General features: G+C 38.0%; 1 pseudogene; it reads left to right on the forward strand.

Moving 5' to 3' along the window:
* The first annotated feature begins 7,959 nt into the window (after positions 1 to 7,959).
* LOC145095454 (alpha-amylase pseudogene) lies at positions 7,960 to 8,623 on the forward strand (annotated as a pseudogene).
* The last annotated feature ends 7,624 nt before the right edge of the window (positions 8,624 to 16,247 follow it).

Raw genomic sequence — 16,247 nt, forward strand, 5'->3', positions numbered from 1 at the left:
TTTACCCAATCAACTCTGTTTTTTTTTTTTTTTTTTTTTTTTTTTTTTTTTTTTTTTTTTTTTTGAAATTCTTTAAACGATTGTATAGTTGAAACAAAAAAAGAAAGATGTCTTTTTCATCCCTTTTTCAAGAACATTGTTGAATCAAACATGTAGTCGATCTAATTTGACTATTTTGTTAATTGAAGAGGTTAACAAAATTGATTAAGATGTACTATGTTTTGAATTTTTGGTTAAGCAGAAGGAGCTCACTATGGAGTCAAATAACTGTGGAAAAAGACACGTCACATTCACAAAATTTTTTGTTCTCTTTATGGCTAAGCTACTAATGAAACTAGCATCTCTACTAGCAGCTCCCCCAAGAAGTTTCACCCCCAATGGTGGCCTCCTAATCCCACTAGGAATAACCCCCCTCACAAAGCTTCCTATCATCACACGATGACCAAAAGAGATTGGTTTTACTGATATTCAACTAAAGGCCCAATTCTAGGCCAATCACCTTAATGATGTCCAACGCTTTGGCCACCTCCTTCAAATCTCCAATAAGTATGTCATCATCAAGGTACCATGCATGGAGAAGAAGCTTGTGATTTTCTCTAATGTTATGCAAGAGTGGGTGCAGTACAAAGGCAAAAAGCAATGGTCCCAAGGGGTCTCCTTGTTGAACCCCAGTAGTAGACCAAATATGTGTGTCTCCTAGATACAACCTAGATGCTTGACCATATAGGAATTCTACCCATAAGGATATAGAAGGGCACCTCAATCTGACATCATGAAGTAATGTGGATCTGTCCACATGGTTAAAGGCATTGGAGAAGTCCACAAAAGCATGGAAAGAGACCCGTCACCGTAGCGCTCACTCACCACCATGTTGGTGCTATGTAACACCCGACACCCGACACCCCGAACTCGAACTGAAAATCATTGAGATACTTGGCCATTTTTTACCAATAACTTTCATAGCCAACATGGAAACCAAACGTCTCCATATAGTTCCTACTGCAATAGGACGTATTATCATATCATGTTTTAAGAGTGGTGTGAGAGGAGCAAAGACAACAAATTTTGCCAAAATCGATGGACATGTTCCTCTAGCTATAGATTAACCACATATGTAATAGCACTTAGGAGCTCTTTGGCAATAGTTGAACCTTCTCCACAGAGAGCATCCAAAATATGTTGATTTCTCTACCCATCTCTCACATACGAGGTTCCTTTAGGGAATGATGCCTCCAAGGACATTGTCAATATCCACTACAATGAGAGATTCTGAAAATATGGTACTCGACATGGATGGTGATGGCTTATATCGATGCTTATCCTCCAAAGCCTTCGTGGTATAATCCTCGTATGGAGTATTAGAAAATTGAAGTGTGATTTCTATATAATTATATTACAGGGTTATGAGTGTAAATATATCTCTTATATATATATATATATATATATATATATATATATATATATATATATATACTCTTATTGTAATCGTGGATATATAATATACAACATTACTGATTACCAAAGTCAACTTGGTATCAGAGCCTTACGGTGTACCCTAAAAAACACTTATGAAAAGAAAACAAAAGAAAGAGACGATCAAAAGCAAACAACCGATCAAGCCTATAGTGCTTCCCTTTCTTGCTTCTGTCGATTTTCACCACAGTTCCTCCACCTAAAACAACATCCAATTTCTATTTTTTTTCTTCTTCTTTCTGTTGCTAATCAATGACACTTATAGCTTTTACCCCAATAAAGAAAACTCTCCCTTGTCACCATAATTTTTGTTTCACTCTATCTCCTACCAATTATAGTTATTGGAAGGCGATGTTCCAACCATACCTTCTCACCAACAACTTTTTCAGTTATATTGATTGCACAATTCCCTATCCATCGATTATTATCCCATCTTCATCATCTAGAAAAAGACAAATATGAAACAGTACACCCCCCCTAACAAAACGTAGATTACAACACACAGGTTTCGAATGATGATCACATACTTATGCTTCTCATTTCTACCATCTATGAGTCATTATTCTAACATGTTCTAGGCCACACCTCTCACGATCTTAGGCTATCTCTTGAATGAGCATATGCACCTCACACTTCCTCTAGGGAATACACCCTGAAAACTCACCTGGGCTCTACATACCTAACACAGGCTCACAAATATTCTAATGCACTCGCCAATATAAGCGAACCAATGAAAGAAAAAGATTTTGTGATGCTAGTTATATTGGGTCTAAGAGAAGAATACAATGATTTGAAGTCAATCCTTCTTGGTCGTTAATACCAACTACCTTTTGTAGAACTTCATGGCTTGTTTTCAGACCATGATTACATAATCAAGAAATCAGCAACAAACATCTTTCTGGATCAAGCTTTCACGGCTGTCACAAATAGTCACACCTCATCCATTCGTGGTGCTACCTCTTCCACTCCTCAACCGGATCAACCACACACTATTCAACAATTTTTTTCACAACATGGCCTTCAAGTTCAATCTGTTCATGCACAACCTGCTCAAGCCTTTTACCCCAACATATCCATAAATAATTGTGGTCGTGGACGTGACTCTAGACGTGGAAGAGGAACTACAACAACATAAATCAAGGATGAGGTAACCGTAATCAATTTAATTAGGCTTCTAATCAAAACCCTATTTTTTGGAACATCTAACAGGTGTGGGATTGGTCATATCCCATCACAATGCCCTAACTGTGATCCAACAACAACCTTAGGAACAAGACAATGACCTTCGACTAACTTTACAAACTACCGCTCATAAATGATATCCTCTTGGCTCCCAGACATGGGCTCTAGCCAACATGTTACACCAGACCTATCAACTTTCAATAATTTTGAGGCCTGCTGTAAGATTTCGTTTAAAATAAAATAAATAAAATAATAAATAAGTAAATAAATAAATAAATTAAAAGCCCTAAAACCTTGAGATGTATCTTCTATTTTATTTTTAGACCTAAATCCGTAATAATTTATCAGTGTTGGCCATAAGGAGTTAAATGATATAGTTTCCAGAATTTGGGGTCTATACTGTAACATTAGGACTTGAAATGTAAAGGAGTTTGTGAAGCAGGGGTTGTTTCGTAATTAGTGGGTTGAAATTGAAAATGAATTGTGGAAGTAGGAATCGATCTTGTTGAAATGTATTCAAGTTTGGAATTGGAGTTGGGGACTTAAACCCATCGTTCCCTCCTACCTCTCACCACTACTAGAAAAACAGCCTTTTACGACGCTCATTGCGCGTCGTAAAAGGCTCAGACGACGCGCAAATGCGCGTCAAGGAAGGCCCTGTCATAAAGAGAGACGACGCGCATTTACGACGCTCATTTACAACGCGCGTTTACGACACACAATGCGTATCAAGGAAGGACCTGTCATAAAGGAAGACGACACGCATTCGCGTGTCGTAACCTTACGACGCGCGTGTTAATGACACGCAATGCGTATCAAGAAAGCCCTTGTCAAGAAAGGCCATGTCATAAATGAAGACGACACACATTTTTGCGTATCATAATTTTAAATGTTTAAAAAAAATATTATTTATAGATTTACTTATTTTCAAATTAAATTTGTATTTAATGTTTCATAATAGAAAATAAAATATCATATACAAAAAATAGAATCCATTGCATAAATTTAATGTCATACAAATAATCGTTCCATGGAAAGATAAAACAAATCAATAGAAGTTGTAACAAAAATTTACAAACGAATTAGATACAAAAAATACAATCCATTGCCCCTTTGCTTATTCAAGATCAACCTACAAGTAGCTAACTAATCTGTACAAATTCACCTTTGTTTCTAATCATTTTCTTAAATACTTTACAAACATAATTCATCCATAGTACCTGAACTATAGTTGCAGCCTTGTTTCTTCTTCTTCTTCTAAACTCATCTCTTGCAACCGTTGCTCTAAGCCTAGTCTGAATAGATACAATAGCTCCTTGTCAATTATGTGAAAAAGAGAATTGATTTGTAGAGAAAAGGGATGCATAATTAACAGCAACACATAAAGGTCTAGGAGCATAGATTAAAAAAAAAGAGGCATCAATCTCTCCAAAAGTGCCTTTGACAGATGAAGAAGTGAGTTCTAATATTTTGTCAACAACAAATGAACATTGTGCATCCTCATTACAAGATTCTTTGACAGTAATCTGAGTGAATAATCTTATAATGAAAATCATGCAAATCAGATTTATATAATATATTTCATCATATTTTCTTGCAAAATTTATAAAAATGTATGTTAGACTAAGTTACATTAGAACCAGAAGAATTATCAGTCAAAACCTTATAAAAATCAGATTTACTTTCCTTTTTATCCAGAGTGACAATTAATCAGCACAAAACATACCACCAGACCTGGAAGGCTGCCCTAGCACATAAGCACTGGTTGAAAATGAAATCTTTTTGTCCAACACATTCATACACATTGATTATTGGTCATTAGATCCATGTTGATAAGATTAAGAGGATAAAAGTGTTACTTGCCTCTTCACATGCATACTGATCTGCCCAAGAGGTAGAAGAAGGGCCTACATTTTATTGCTGTTGATATTCATTTGCCCAATCCCCACTTGCAGGCTTGACCTGGTTATCCTCAATAGTCAATTCCCCATGACTCATCTTTGAAACAAACTGAAGGAACTTGCAGTTCTGCATATTATTTGCCAAACCAAATAAATAATATACTGATTATAAAATAAAATTAAAAAAAAACATTTTAATTCAAAGTAAGTAAAGTAACCTGAAACTTTGGATTGGTGTTCTGAGCTAAAGTGTGTGCTAGCATTCGGGTCTGCTCCATAGCAGCCAAAGATGGAATGTTTGCACCTGCCATTCGGTCCACAGACATCATCTGCGTTTGCTCCTGAAATCAATAACATAAGAATTAATAGTAAGTCAACATTTAACTATTATTTTAATTATTGATGTGAAAGAGCTCACTAACATGCTGGAATTTAAAAGCCCAACCCCCAGTACCATGTTGTCGCTCAAAGGATAAAGCCCAAGAATTTGAGTCCCCACCGTGTTGTTGGGAAAATTCATCAGCCCAGCAATACTGATCCAGCTCTGCATATCTACCAGGCATGTGCTCCCTAACCAACCCCCCATGATTATCGATCTCTAAAGAAGATAACAGAGCATTCACCTGAACAAGTATTTTAATGTAATAAACAAAGAAATGAAAGTAAAATTGCTATTTCTTGCATTTAATTATAATCTTTAATACCATGTTATTGTTGAGTTGGAGTACTTCATGGACATCATAAAGGAACATGATGTCTTGTGAAATTGAAAAGAATTTGGTGAAACATACAGAGAGAAAATGGTTTCTTGTAGCATCGATTCCCTGAGCCAAAATCACATCTTCAATGCTATCTGGATGGCTTCTTTCCCAATCAATCATATAGACCTGAAAAAAGACATGTCACTTGCAATGAAAAAAGACATGTCGTATCGACGAGAAATCTCACAACTTAAATCTTATAGACCTGAAAGAGGGTATTCAATTTTTTTAGTAAAAGAAAAAATCATTTTACTATTTTTTTTAAATAAATTGACATTAAGCATATAATACAGGGTTTTCATCAACCAATAAGATTACCATACTAAAACTCAAACACCCCACCCATGCAAACTTGTAAACAGCCGAGTTCACCACCAACGAGTACCCAAATACCGGAAATACCTGAGCTGATTTGATAGAGTCGCGATGAAACTGACATACTTTTCCTAAAGCATAAACCGCATTATCATATGCCATTATATTATCAGGCTGGAGGGCATTTGGGTGTCTTATTACAAAATTTAGCCTTGAAATAACCTCTGAAAAAATCAATAAAAAAGTCAACAAGTCTATTAAAAGTCAATATAGAATGGAAAGAGAAAGGATTTGCAAGATCTAATTTACCTCCAACAAGAGGTTTAATTACAGAGCCGCCGTGTTCTGCACACACGCCAAGTCCATATACAGTTGCCTAAAAAAAGTCAACAAGTTAACAAGTGTAAAATCGTAAATATGAAATTATATACACAAATTCTGACCTGTCGGATATCTGGATTCTCATCATTGCATGCGTCAACAAGGAAAGGGATCTATGTAGCATAATATCTGGTTTGTAATTAAAAAAAATATGAAAAAAAATATGAAGGTTAAAAAGGTAATTATGGTAAGTACTATGCAAGGTAATGTACTTTAAAGCTGTTTGCGACACTGCTCTGCCATGTTATCAAAGATTCAAATAGCATTCATCTCTCTTCTGTTGTCTTATCCTTGCCCTTCAAAACATTAAAAATAATAAATCTAATTGCTTTAAAAAAATGTATAATCAAAATAAGAAAATAAAAAATGAAATTTGGATTAGAATACTCAATACTTACCCACATGGGCATTATTTAAGATGATAACTCATCAAAGAAAGGTAAAAAGGAAGCTTTAAATGTTTCCACTAAAGTTCCCAAAATTTCACCAACCTCTTAATAAAAAATAGTCAAACAGATAAGGTTTATAAGATTCATGTCAATAGTAAAAAAAATGGTTATTTGTTGGGAAAAAAGAAAAGTCATTAAACTTGGTCAAAGACTTCTTCTTCTTGCTCTTTTTCTTCTTTAAGAAGCTCTCCTTCTTCTGCATCAAAATCTTCAGCATTTGTCCTTTCAGCTCTTTCTTTTTTTCTGCTTGAACTTGCTGTAATCACCTGTTTTATTTCATCAACAATGCTTCTCACTTGATTTTCATCTAAAGAAAATGTCAAAAATTGGAAAAAAAAAACATAAATCTAATGTTTAAAAATTTACTTGTTCTTGCAAGCCAACCACAAGCTCTCTGAGCATGAACTCACCATGTTTCTCTCTCAAGAAGGTAAGACCTGAAGGAGAGACATTGATGTTAGATCCACCTAAAAGTAAATGTAAATCACATAGGACTTTTCATAGCTTATCTAAGAAAAGTTTATATAATTTGTGGTTCTTTATTTATTACTAATGATAGATAGCCAACTACAGTCGACAACTTTATACTTTCCTCTTATAAACTTTCATCTAGTGAAGATCAATTTTAGCTGATCATATGAATGATGTGTTTTTCATCAGTTACACAATAAATTCAATTTTCTATCAAGTACATAAAGTAAGCTTTTTTTATGAGGAAATGAAATTCAATTGTATATATAGTACATCAATAGTGACTATTAATTCAAAAAACAACACCTATCAGAGAGAGAGAGAGAGAGAGAGAGAGAGAGAGAGAGAGAACCTTTGAGAAATAATAACCTTCAGGCACAAATATTTGAAGGCTTAAGTTGCCCTCATTAGAAGAGCCACCATCAACTAAAATTGTTTGTGTGTCAGCTGAATTTCATTTTCTAAGGTGAATTGGAGATCTTGATTTTGGTACAGGAGGCTGAACTCCTTTTAGCTCAAGTGTAACAACTTATGCATCTTCTTTGTACAGATCCAAATATCTAATGATACTATTGTTTGTATCAGCTATGAATAGTCTCCCTGACAAACAACATTAAAAAAGTTTAATGATATGTACTCTATAATGAGACTGTTGTTTGGAGACTTCAGATATAATAAGAAATCAATTGAACTTGGGAATTAAGAGAAAGAAGAAAAGAACACAAACCTTTGCATAACAGTTAAGCTACATAACATCTAGATATTCCTTGAGCATGAAAAATTCCCAACATAATCAAACCCTAACTTATAGAACCATGAAATCAAAAATAATAGAGATGCAAAATGAGTATATTCAAAAGAAGTTGAAGGATTTCCAGTTAGCAATGGAGTAAATCGTACCTGTAGATGTCGTTATTTAGATATGTAGAGAAGAAGAGAGGCAAGTCATGGCGTGTGAACAGATAAGCCGATATTAACATAGAATCTTCAAGAGGATTACTCGGTGGAGAAAACCTAAAACTATCGATGGAGATTTTTGTGAGGAGTGATAAAGATGGAATCGGGGAAAAGTTGGACCAGGGATTATCGTGAAAGTCAACCGTTAATTCTCCCATCCTTCTGCTTGAATTTGAAACCTAAATCGTGTTTGAACTGGTGATATGGAAATGTTCAGACAAAATATGGAGAACAAAGGCAAAAGAGAACGAGACAGGGTTTTCAAAAAAAGAGGGATTTTACTTTTCCCCTTTCTACTATCAAGTACAACAAGGGAATCAAAGTCGTTGCATACATAGTTATAAATCACAGAACAAGGGAAAAGCAAGATGGAAGCGGGAAATACTATATCTTCGAGGGTGGAACTCCAGATATCGACACAGGAGATCCCATTACAGGTTCCTTGATTTTCAAAGACGACGACTATTGTGTTGGAAATGGAAATATCGACACAGGAGATCCCATTATAGGTTCCCCAGTCATCGATCACGTAAACCCTATAGTCCAAAAGGAGTTATCTGATTGGATGAATTGCCTCAAGATTGAAATAAGGTTTGATGGGTGGCAATTTGATTACGTAAAAGGGTATTCCTCGAGTTTCACCAAGATCTACATGACCAACACCTCTCCCGATTTTGCAGTTGGAGAGCTATGGAGCTCGTTAGCTCATGGGCAAGATGAAAAACCATATTAAAATCAAGATAACCATAGAAATGAACTTATGAAGTGGGTGGAAGAAAGGGGGGTTTTGGATTTCATTTCCCCCTCGAATGAAACGCACGTTTCATTAAAATTTATAAAGCGACATGGTTAGACGACGCACATTTTATTTAAGGTGCCCTCCGTTTTTTTATTAGACACTAATTTTAGGGCACGCAAAAATGCGCGCCCTCTATGCTTCATATTTTGGAAAAATGACATCAACTTTTAGGGCACGCTCAAATACGTGTCCTCTATCAGCGCGTGTCATTGATTGCGCGTCGTAAAAGGCTGTTTTTCTAGTAGTTCACTCCACTGAAACCCTAAACCTATCTTTCATATAGAGCAGCCGCCACTTCCCCATTCTCTTGCCTTTCTGATCAACCAATACCATCGGTAGACCCTTGTTGTCAGCGAAATCGTGAGCCATCGAACACCACCATCGCTCCTGCTTCCGCTACCGACGAAGGCGATATCTGCTAGCTAATATCGTGCTAGTCGGGGAGATCGGGAAATGAAGTCGTGGTCGCTACTAATGTTTTCAACGAAGGTGAAGATTAATGTGTGGATGTCATTTCTGTGGGCATTCGGAAGAGCATGGCTAACATTGTTGTTGTTTCCCTCCGGTAATGGCGCAACCCGCTTCCCTTCCTCCATCTTTGTTTCTCCCGTCGTTGGTGCCGTTACGGCGGTAGTCCCATCGCCAACATTCTTCTAGCAGTCACATGCCACCGTGAGTGGGTAGCTGCATTGTGTGTGATTCGGCATGTGGGTGTACATATTTCAATGTAAATCGACGTGTATATGTGTTGCTTGGCCAGAAAACCGAGGAAACCCCCACCACCACCGTGAGGTGGTGGCTACCACCTCCTGCCGCCGTCTGCCACCATCTTGGTTGTCGTATTGGAAATTTTTGTTTTCTTTCTAATGCTTGTGTGTGTATGAATGATGTAGGAACTTTATGTCTGCCTGGATTATTGGAATTATCACATGAAACTGTCACCGCCGCCGTATGTGAGTGGGTGGCTGTCGCCACGGACCACCGTCGACCACCATTGCCCAAGATGGGATTAGGTGGTGCTCAAATAATTAAAGGGTAAATTACCTAAACATCTAACGTTAAGCAGATTGAGTGGCATGTGTTTGGATTAGAAACCCTAAACAGGGTTTAGAAAACCCTAATGTCAAAGAAAACCCTAGTTTTGGAGTTGGTCGAGACCCGCATTAAAACTGTTAATTAAACTCTAAATAATACTTAATAATGACCTACAATTAACTTAATGCAATATTGGAATTAATGAATTAAGTTTGTAAGGGGTTTTAGTTTGGAACACTAACGCTAGTTATCTTTATGTGGAAACCCTAGAATCAGGGAGCTCTATTTTGGACAATGATCGGGCGTGTATTTGGGATATTGATTGGATTATTATTATTATACCCAAGAATGACTAAGTCAAACATTAATCAGTCCCACGCTTATGTGATTAAGTCCTTAATGGGTTAAGTGTTCTTATTTAACCCTAATCGTCATTTTATGTGAAACCCTAATCGTCATTTCATGTGAGGTGGTCACTCTTGCAAGTGACTATGACCTGTGATCGGGTATTGACTCAAGTATCTTCATATAGGTGATTGGAAGTGGGTTGAAGATGGTAGAGTTCCTCATTGATACAATGGTTACCTACACGCTTATCAATGTGAGTTTCACCTCACTGTACCCGTGGGTCGAAGGCACCAATGTTGACCTACTAATTTTGGTTATCCGGTAGTAGAGGGTTGCCTTAAGGATCTGTTAGATCTTTGTTCTGGTATCAAGTATGCTGCTATGTTGTAGTGATATGTTAGAATGTGTTCTAGTATCGAGAATGATGCTATGCTATAATAATCTATAAGATTATATGTATCTTATTAACCGAATACCATCCAAATTGAACCTCCAACGCCTCACCCTTTGAACATGTGTTCAAACATAAACATGATTTTTCCTTTCTTTGGGTTTATGGATGTCAGTGTTTTCCTCATCTCCTTCTATACAACGAACACAAAAACGGCTTTCGTTCTAAACCTTGTGTGTTTCTTGGTTACAACACTGCTCATCATGGCTATTAATGTTTAGGCCCACAATCTGATCGCATCTATGTGGCACATCAAGTTATATTTAATGAGAAATCCTTCCCTTTTCAAATACCTCCTATAATCTCTTCGACTAAAACAACTCCAAATCCCTACATCTCAATCTATCCAAATCCTACCTTACCACCCACTGTCTCACCATCCACAACACCTATTGCACAATTTGACCCACCATATACGACACCTCCCATCACCTCCCCTCATGAACAACCGGCGACCAAACCATCACTAATTCACACATATCACCAACATTCCCAAAACACCAATAAACCATCTTCGCTTATACCTACTGCTCTTTTTTATAACACCAAACAACTTACACGTACTCGACCCACCAACCTATGCCACAATCCAAAACTAACCAAACCCCATGTTTCCACCTCCTACCATACCAAATACCATTCTCATGACACCGAATCAACAACCTTTACGATTACTAACAGGGATACTAAGAGATGCAATACCATGGAAGAAGGGTATTCAACCTAATGCAGAATGCTACCTAGAAATTGGTGCCATGTGTTCCAAATTCCAACGTTGGTTATTGTAAATGGGTATAAAAATGAAAAAGGGGTCAAATAGGGGGGATTAAACGTTACAAGGCATGACTAGTAGCAAAAGGGTTTCGGCAAGAACCGAGCTTTGATTATCAGGAGATGCTCAGTTTCGTAGTAAAATCAACAACTATTTGTGTTGTTCTATCTATATTCGTAACACATAAATGGTCCCTAAGGAAAGTCAATTTACAAAATTCCTTCTTACACAGTAATCTCACCGTGACAATTTATTTTCAACAACTGCATGGGTTTGTTAACTCGGCCATACCGGATCAAGTTTGATTGCTTCACAAATCCTTATATGGATTAAAGCAACCCCTAGAGTGTGGTTCCACCATCTATCTACACTTATTCATTCCCTTGGTTTTAAGGGTTCCAAGACAAATCCGTCCTTGTTTATTTACTCCCATCGAGGAAAACTTTTATACATGCTTTTCTATGTTGGTGACATTATTTTCACATGAAATAACTCGCATGCGATTAATAAAGTGGTAAAGAGTCTTAGCCAATATTTTATTGTTTAGGATATGGGTTATTTCGATATTGAAGTCACTCATCAGGGTCATGAAATGGTTATATCATAAAGAAAGTACACCCTTGAACTCTTACAACGTGTAGGTTTGTCTGATGCTAAACTGGTCTCATCTCCTATGATCAGTAATGTGAATCTTGCTCTTGGTGACAATTCCAAGTTTGATAATACGGTCAAATATCACCAATTAGTAGGTTCTCTTCAGTATGTCACATTGTCTCATCCGGATATTACCTTCACGGTTAACAAAGTCTACCAGTTTATGCACTCCCGCACTGAGAATCATTAGTCAATAGTCAAAAGAATTCTTTGTTACTTACAAGGCACCGCTGACTATTGTTTATGCCTTAAGCATGATTCGAGTACCATCCTCCATGCCTACACTGATTCAACTTAAAACTCACTGACCGACTTCCAACTTCTTTGATGCTAACTGGCCTGGTAGCCCAGATTATCATCGATCCACTAGGAGGTAGGCTATCTACCTAGGTTCCAAACTAGTATCATTATCTAGTCAAAAACAACATACTGTGTCTCGGTCGTCAACAAAGTTTGAATACAAGGCCCTAGCTGATACCGTTGTTGAACTCACATAGATCGAAACTCTATTATGCAAAGTTCAAGTTCCTGTTAAGTCGGATCCTATGTTGTGGTGCAATAATCTTGGTGCTATGTATCTTTCAGGTAATCCTATCTTTCATGCACGTAGAAAACATGTTGAACTTGATTTTCACATTGTCTTAGAAAAAGTGGTCCAACAGAAGCTTTCAGTTCAGTTTATATCTACGGATGATGAGATTGTATATGTGTTCACCAAGTCGTTGCACTCACAACGGTTTCTCTTATTACGGTCCAAGCTACAGGTCGCTCCCCGGCCTTAGCTAGTGGGGGAATATTAGATAATTAAAGTGTGATATGCATATAACTATATTAGAGGGTTATGAGTGTAAATGTATCTCTTATATATATATACTATTATTGTAATCGTGGATATAAAATATACAAAATTACTGAATACCAAAGTCAACTTGGAGCAACCCCCGAGGAACATAATCTAAATGTTATCACTACCAACTCTCTACCCATATGGAGCAACCCCTTTGCTGTAACACCCCGTTTAAAATAATAATATACAATATATAAAGGCATAGAAGCCCTAAAGTCAATAATAATTGAGCAAGGCGTTAGTTTCAAGGAGTTAAAAGTCATAATTATAGAAGTTGGGGTTAAAATGTGATTTTCAGATTAAATTATATAGAAGTTTGAAGGTTGAGGTCCGTCTGGTAATTATTAGCACGTAATATGTAAAGGATTTCGAAAGCAGGGACTAAATGGGAATTTATGGGACTTCATTTGAAGAGATTATGGGGATAGGGGCTGTTTGGTAAATTTCGTACTTAAGTTGTAATGAATTTTAATATTAAGGGTTTAAATAGTAAATATTGGATTTACTTTGAAAGAAAAGAGAAAGGGGAGCACTGATCTTGGCATTATGGCTAAAGGTTTGAGGAGGTCGGGTATATAGCTTCCGATAAACCCTAACCCTAGGGATTCATTCATCCGCCACCACCTTGTGACTCCCCATCCACCACCTCCCTTCCACTCACGTTTCCGATGCGGACCAGGTCGCCATCTGCTGTCGGTGACACCTTGAGCGACAAGTACCAAGCGAGACCGAACTTCGAGCTATACATGGTGAAGTGTGGGCTGCAAACGAATGGATTATCGCCGGAGAAACGAACTGGGGAGGAGCCCTGACCGTTGAAGAACGAAGCCACCGATATTCTCCATTTGTTAAGGCGCTAGCGCTACTCCAAATCTGATAGCCGCCCTTCCCGCTTACTACCTTGTTGACTTACGCCACTGTTACATCCCCGCTGTTACTATTGACGTTGAGAACGGTTAGTTGGTCGCCGAGACTGACGGGAGGAGCTGTGAAAGAGGAAGCTTCGCCCGTGAACGAATGGAAGATCCCTAGTGAGGCTAACCGTGAGCTGTTTCCTCCAGTCTTTCGTTCCTTTTGATTATACCAAGTCATCACTGCCGTTTGTTGTCGCCAATCCGCCACTTGCCATCTGCTGCCATCCTCCGCCGCCACCAGCCACCGTGCAAGGTGGTTGTGTGTATGCATTACTATGTGTTTTACGTGTGTGTGGTTGTATTTCTATTAGTTATGTGTGTTTGGTTGTTTCGGTTAGCCGAAGTTCATGGAAGAGCCACCGCTACAATCGTGAGGTGGTGGCTACCACCACGTGCCACTGCCGGCCACGACAATGGTGGTTGCGTGTGTGTGTTTATTTTTGTGTAGTGTGTGTGCGTTTATTTTGGTATTTTCATTGTAAATTGTAAAAATGGAATAATGGAAAGAAACCGAAAACCACTACCTTAGGGTGGTGGCAGCCGCCACCGGCCATCGCGTCGGGTGGCGGTGTGCTTGCCTTGTTGAGTTCGATTTGTTTAGGGTGCTTGAAACGCTAATGGGCCTTGTAAACTCTAATGGACCCTAATTGACCCAAATAAAAGCCTAATGGGCTTAATGATATTCTAGTGGGCCTAATAGGCTCAATAAAGCCCTAATTTACCTAAAAGCCCAACAAATTGATAAATGGGCTAATATTAGGATTGGAAAACCCTAATGCCAATAACACCCTAATTTGGGGAATTAACCGGGACACACGGGAATTATTTAATAACTTGAGATATTAAATAATAATCATTGGCAAAGACTAATCTAAGCAATATTGGACTTAATGGATTAAGTCCTTAGAGGATTAAGTCCTTAATGGGTTAAGTGAGTAACACTTAACCCTAATCATCATTTTATGTGAAACCCTAATTTCACTTGCGTTTATTGTTGGGCCTCTTTATTGGGCCTTGATGATTGGGTTATTAATGGGCCATCCAAAGTCAACCAATTGGACTAGAATAATTTAATGGGCCTAGGGTAAGGCCCTTGTAAGGGGTTTGGGCCCAATTTGGAAAATTAGGCCATAGATGGGCCATAGTTTGGGCCTTAATGATTATATGATGTTGGGCCTTAGAAGAAGACCATGTATAGTCCTGGGCCCAATTTGGAAAATTGGGCCATGTGTTGGGCTTTGATTTCCTAGTTGACTTTGGGCCTATGGATTGCATAAAGCCAAGCTTGGGTTAATGTAGTAATTATCCAAAGAATGCACTCATGGTTATGTAGTGGAACCCAATTATTAATTGGGTGTTATTTTTGTGATTGACAGTTCGGGAATCTGTCATCCAGCAGCTGGGGTTGAGTCTGCAGGACTTCAGCAGTGTGGGATTATGTCTATGGGAATTCACCAGTGTGAGGTGAGTTACCTTCAAGTAGGAGTGGGTCTACGGCCACAATGCCGACCCACTAGTGGGCATTGTTTGTTAGATGATTGTCTTTGTGATAATTATCTGGTGTGTTATTATCTTATATTCTTTATGTGCTAGGATGCTATGACATATGTGTTAGTAGTGGTAGGGGTGATATAGCCCCTAGTTACCGGTTGAAAGATACTGAAAGGGTAGATAGTACCCATGCATGCCTAGCAGTATGATCATGATATGTTATTATTTTGTAGTAGTAGGGGTGAAATAGTCCCCAGATACCGGTTGAAAGATACCGAAGGGCTAGGTCGGGCACCCAGATATGCCTGACAATATATTCATGTATGTTATGCTATGTTGTTATGTGATAGTGGTAGGGGTGATATAGTCTCCGGTTACCGGTTGAAAGATACCGAAGGGGAGGTTAGCTCCTGGTTACCGGTTGAAAGAGACCGAAGGGGAGGCCAGCACTCAGATATGCTAGGCGGTTACCGGTTGAAAGAGACCGAAGGGGAGGCCAGCACCCAGATATGCTAGGTGGTTACCAGTTGAAAGATACCGAAGAGGTAGGTCGGGCACCCAAATATGCCTGACAGTATGTTAGTAGTACGGTATGTGGTATGATGGGGGAACTCACTAAGCTTTGTGCTTATAATTTACAGTTTTGGTTTCAGGTACTCGTTTTCAAAGGAAAGGAGTCAGCTTGATTGCAGCGCATCACACTATGTTTTCCGCACATGAGATCTTCGGGATTACACTATGGTACAGTTTTATGATAACATGCTTTGATTACTGACACTTTGGTTTTGACATGAGATGTTATTATGGATGTTTCCTTATACTGTTGGTTTTATAATAACCTAATAAAAATGAAATTTTGGTCTTGAATTTTGGGATGTTACAAGTTGGTATCAGAGCCTTGGTTTGAGGGATTCGGACACACTCCCGGGTGTGTCTGAACTTAAACTAAGGACTTGGTATGAAAATTTTCAAAATTAAAACCCTTTTATATAAAGAAGCTTGAAAAGAAATTGAAAAGAGAAAAGAACTTTGAAAAGAACAAGGTG

The sequence above is a fragment of the Lactuca serriola genome, chromosome 3, assembly GCF_051521515.1.
Source record: "Lactuca serriola cultivar US96UC23 chromosome 3, Lser_US96UC23_V15, whole genome shotgun sequence".
NCBI classification, from domain to species: domain Eukaryota; kingdom Viridiplantae; phylum Streptophyta; class Magnoliopsida; order Asterales; family Asteraceae; genus Lactuca; species Lactuca serriola.